Here is a 6,118-nt window from a genome sequence, read left to right on the forward strand (position 1 = left end):
CAGGGTTAAGTGTACTGATGTGTGAGAGAGGGGAGAGGGAGAGAGAGAGAGAGAGAGAGAGAGAGAGAGAGAGAGAGAGAGGGCACAGGAGAGGCAGAGAGAGAGAGAGAGAGAGAGCAGAGCTCAGGCAAAGGGTGCGGAGAGGGCACAAGAGAGAGAGAGAGAGAGAGAGAGAGAGAGAGAGAGAGAGAGAGATAGAGATCAGATCAGATCAAGTTGTTGAGGTGTAGAGTCAAGACTTTAACATGCGCTGTCTCTTGGAATTTACTCCTGTTATTTAAGGACCATTGGCCAAGCAGCAGAGCAGGTACATTCTTCTGATTTTCACTGAATTATTTGTCTTCTAGAAGGTCATAGAGTTGTTGTTGTTTTTTCTTCTTTCAAAGCCATGATCTGCCTCTGTGATCTTTATAATCATGGTCCAAATCAATCTGGTTGATTATGGTGAGGCTTATACATTTACATTTATGTAAGAGACAGACAATGTCTGATTATGTAAATGCCAGGCTAAAACTGTGTTGAGTAACATTAGGATGTAAGGGTTATAAGGTCACTGACTGCGGGCAGAAACTGTGTATTTACATAACTGTCACTTTTCAGGACATGGGAAAAAGAGCCTGTGTTCCAAATGGATCCAATGTTGTTATACTTTATTCACAAGCTACTGTTACTACTTTTCATTGGCTCAATATTTATAAAACCTAGACACACATTTAACCACTTTCACATAATAAAAAAAAGCAGATCTACAAGCACTATACACATTGCGTCGCGACTCCAGCATCCCTATTCTGGGGCCAGCATTAGCCGAACATAGCTGATCAGCACAGCACATTGCAACATAATTATTGTGAGCTTGTAGATCTGCTATTCTAGCATTTTTTTTGGTTTAATGTGACCAGTACAGCTCGCGTATTGTCTGTCTGTTACAAGTTGAGATAGCAGTTCATCATTGTAGGTTTTTGCCAACTTTGGCAGGTTGCATTTAGGTATCATATTGTTTTTAGGAGTGATAAACCAAAACATAAAATATGTGATTGATGTAGGATTTAATACATTTAGCTCTAATTATTGCTTGATACAGCTGTCTTTCTATCTGTCTCTTTGTTGCGACCGTAGGTCGCACTTACTATAGAAACCTGCTCCAGGTGTCCGTCCGTCACGTCACTCCGTCACACTTTTCGTCACACTTTTGCCCTGCTCATATCTCCGCACCCGTTGCCCCGATCCATGCCAGATTTTGCACACACACTCCTTACCTGCCAAACTACACCCTCCAAGGACCCCCGGAGCTCCAGGGACCCCCAGCTGCCTCGGGGACCCCCAAGTGTAAAAAATGAGCACATGTGCACACATTACCAAATGACCACCCCAACGGGGCTGCTCACGGGGCATTCCCGGGGACCACCCACTCCTGGTGCTCCAGAACGGATGCAAAAGTGGTGGCACCCCCAGTGGAGGACCCCCTGCCACTGCAGCTCACATAAAATGCCGTAACTCGGGCTAGGAGCGTCCGGGAGAGCCGCGGCCGGTACCTATTCGTCCGCCAAGGCAACGCGGACACCCCACCCCTAATTTCTCACATGGCCCTCTTCTAGCGCCACCTTCAGGCCGCTTTTCACAACACATTTTTGCCCACTACTCCTACAGTTTTGCCCCTAAAAACACGCAAATTGCTACACACTACACAGTATGTCTACACTCATGTCATCACCATGCCTGCCACCACATTTCTCACCATACAGCCCTCTTCTGTATACATGTGACCTACGGTCGCTTATCTCCCGATTAGGGAGTCTTACTGGTCTCTTTGTCCGTCTGTGTGTGTGTGTGTGTGTGTGTGTGTGTGTGTGTGTGTGTGTGTGTGTGTGTGTGTGTGTGCGTGCGTGCGTGCGTGCGTGCGTGCGTGCCTCAGCAGCTAAAAAACTGATCATTAAATTAAGTTTTACGACAGTGAGTAGTGACAAATTACAGCATGTTTGTTCTTGAGGCTGTACGGGCAGCTATCACGTTGATGACTTGCTTTCCATTGAATGTCCTCTCCGCCCCGGCCTGTGATCTACAACCTGCTGGAACTGGAAGGTGACTGGTTGGCTCCTGGTGACATCCTGTTCCTATAGAACCAGAACCAGGGTCTGTTACCCAAAGAGTCTGGGAGCGAGGAAGCTGCTTTTATGTGCTGCCAACATCTCTGACATGTGGTTGGTCGGTTTGGTTCTGAGTAGACTCAACAGTCCTTTTTTGGTGGCAACCAATCAGAGCTCATGCTTGTTGATTGATGATCATTTGGCTTTGTCACTCCTGCCGAAGAGCAGACTGTCACTAGACACCCTCTGTCACTGTTTGGCGTTGTTTTGTTAAAAACATAGTATGTAACTTTGCCCTGTGTTTACGAAACCCAACAATATATGCATTGTTTTACCCATCATTTCCTTCTAGCCTATGCCAGGAGTTATCAGCCACTGGAGTAGTTTGTTTTGGTATACCAAAAACATCCCTGTCTACCAAAACAAACACCAAAAATACAGCGAGAGCCAATAGGCTCTATTCACAGCAGCCATACTATGAAGACATTCACAGGTGTTACCAATGATACTAGTCTCGCGTAGCCAGACCCCACAGAAAATGAAAAACAGCGACCTCTGCTTTTCTGATATTCTGTGGAGTCTGGCAGGAGTATAATGTTAGACTAGAGCGCAGGGAAACACCGGTTTCATGTCTGCCTATAGCGCATCACTTCCGGTTGGTGCGACCATGTTTTCATTCCCACTAACAATATTTCTACACGGAACACTAACACCACTTCTCCCAGAGAACATGGATGGTTTTGGTTATAAGCCCACTTGTTTCTATGATGAAAGAGTAATTTAAAATGTGAATATCTTTCCGTGGTTTTGTCCGCTCCGAGGACGCTATTGTTAAATTAGTTTCGGCTAGTTTCGAGGGGGGGAGGGTGGATCATGGTGGATGGACACGTGAATCCCGCCCACTACATTTGATTGGGTAAAGCGCGGCCCACTTCCTGATCTGAAGGCACGCCCACTTTTAGCCAATGCGCACTGGTTAGGACGAACCGCTCCGACAGATTCCACCGCAGGTCGGAATCTGTTCTTGAGAGATTACCAATGATACTAATGAAGGCTCTGTTCCATTCTGGTCAAACAGAGTCAGGGTGCTGATATTGTGCATGTTGGCTCACTGGAAACACTCTGTTACACCAGTGGGTCCACAGTTAGGGTCCGGGGACCCTCATGGGCTTCCAAATGGCTCCTTACAGGTGTGTTACGGGTCCATTTGGTTCCATTTGTACACTCTCAGAGTTATGGGGCTCGTGGAAACCACTGTACTACACTAAATGGAACAGAGCCTTCATTAGTATCATTGGTAACACCTGTGAAGGAACTGATAATATGGCTGCTGTGCATAGAGCCTATAAGGGCAATGTGTTTCTGCAGGTATACACCGCCACACTAGTGGCTGATAACTGCTGGCATAGAGGGAAATGATTGGTAAAAAGTATTTTCATTGTTTTGTTATGTAAATACAGGGCAATTTACAATGTGCATTACATTCACCCATGCACACACAGAGGCAGAGGAACCATGCAAGGCACCAACATGCTCATCAGGTGCAGTTAGGGGTTCAAATGTCTTGCTCATGGACACTTCGAATCGACACCAGTCTCGCAAGCCTGACTGTTGCCTATAAAGCTTAAAGCGGATGCCCTGTCTCCCCCACTTCTTTGCAGTCACGTAAATTTGTCCTACTGTAAATCATATTAGTAAAGCATATATAGCTTGCTGCTTGGCAGAAATGGGAATAAAAAATGATGCTTTAAAGATATTTTAAAATATTTTTTTGTGAACGGAAATGACGAACAGATCACAGCTTCCTTTCTCTGCTTTTGTTAGGTGTAGTTCCAGACTCTGTATAGCATTCGGAGATTGTGGAATAGTTGTCTGGCTACGCAAGACTACTTCGACTCTAACCCGATGGAAGCCAGCGATATAAATAATAATATTATGATTATATTAGGGTAATAATAATAATATTATAATAATAATAATAGTGATAACAACAATTATTATTATTATTATCATTACTATAGACGTGATTCAGTTTACTACATGTGAATTTTAGGACCTGTAAGTGTCCATTCGGTTCCATTTGTACACTCTCAGAGTTACTGACCCGTAACTCCTTAAGGAATCCTGGCTGGCGATACCCGCCGGATGCCACTTAAATGGGCTATTTATATAGCGCCTTTCTAGTCTTTCCAGCCCGTCAAAGCCCTTTACAATGTACTTCGCATTCACCCATTCACACACCGATGGCAGAGGAAACCATGCAGGGCACCAACCTGCTCATCGGGAGCAGTTAGGGGTTCATTGTCTTGCTCAAGGACACTTCGACGCGCAGCCAGGAGGAGCCGGGAATCGAACCTGGAACGCTTCGGATCCCAAGACTGCCGCTCTACCCCCTGAGCCCCACGGCACCTTGAGAACCACTGATTAATGCTGATTAATGGGTGATACGCACTCTGTAAATCAGTTCTATCACACACTACTGACCATAAACATAATTCATATTCACCCTCACGTCATAGTCCCCCCCCCTGTGTGTGTGTGTATGTGTGTGTGTGTGTGTGTGTGTGTGTGTGTGTGTGTGTGTGTGTGTGTGTGTGTTGGGGGGGGGTGTACGTGAGAGCCTAATGGTCATGTGACCACGGTCAATAACAACATTGACGTTGAATGAGTGCAGTGATGTGAAATGATTTTCCATTGTTGATGACAAAGCCTGCTTCTCTGACCTTTTCTCTCTCTCTCTCTCCCTATGTGTGTGTGTGTGTGTGTGTGTGTGTGTGTGTGTGTGTGTGTGTGTGTGTGTGTGTGTGTGTGTGTGTGTGTGTGTGTGTGTGTGTGTGTGTGTGTGTGTGTGTGTCCTATGCTGGCCTGGTGGACTTCTCTTACGGATCGTTGGTGTCCTGCTGATGGTGAGTCCTCTGATGTAAATACTATGCTGTGGTGATTTGTCATACTGTGTATCTTTTTCAATTAAAAGTTATTTTTGATATAATCTTTCACTGGTATATCTTTCACAACTAGAGGTTATACGGATATCTCTGTATCTGTCATTTCGTGTCCCTTTTATGCCCATGTATGGAGATCCCTGATGTCATCAGTATATGCCCATATATGTGACGCCAACAGAGTTATGTCTGAGTCATAGTGGCGGGCTGCAGTGGTCTGCCTGCCGGCCCTCCCATTAGCCAATAGGCTCTATGCACAGCAGCCATATTATCACTTCCTTCACAGGTGTTACCAATGATACTAATGAAGGCTCTGTTCCATTTAGTGCAGCACAGTGGTTTCCACGACCCCCTTACGGGTCCATTTGGTTCCATTTGTACACTCTCAGAGTTATACACACCCGTAAGGGGCCATTTGGAAGCCCATGAGGGTCCCTGGACCCCAACTTTTAGACCCACTGGTGTAGCAGAGTGTTTCCAGTGAGCCAACATATCAGCACGATATCAGCACCCTGGCTCTGTTTGACCAGAATGGAACAGAGCCTTCATTAGCATCATTGGCAACACCTGTCAATGTCTTCATAATATGGCTGCTGTGCATAGGGTGCATTTTGATATAGGATAACAATTCAATGTAACCGGAACGCTCGCCCCAAAACACACTCACCCCCCTATTTCTTTTATTGTTGCATTTGTTTTACTGAGATTATGGTTAGGAATAAGTTTAGAGATAGGCATTATGTTTTACTGAGGTTGCGTTTAGGAATAAGGTTAGTTTAGGCATAGTTTTACTGAGGTTACGTTTAGGAATAAGGTTAGGTTTAGGGATAGTTTTACTGAGGCTGCGTTTAGGAATAAGGTTAGGTTTAGGCATAGTTTTACTGAGGTTACGTTTAAGAATAAGGTTAGGATTAGACCTCTTCTTTAAACACTTTATTATTCGTTTTTATTCCCATGTGTCTGCCCCCGACACTGACGCCAAAATGACGCAAGCACCGGAAATGATCCCAAAATGTTTTTTTTTTAGTTTCTTTTTGTTTATGCATATACCATTTCTGTTGTTGCTTTCCAAAATATCCGTGGCGCTAT

The sequence above is a fragment of the Gymnoscopelus microlampas genome, assembly GCF_963454915.1.
Source record: "Gymnoscopelus microlampas genome assembly, chromosome: 16".
NCBI classification, from domain to species: domain Eukaryota; kingdom Metazoa; phylum Chordata; class Actinopteri; order Myctophiformes; family Myctophidae; genus Gymnoscopelus; species Gymnoscopelus microlampas.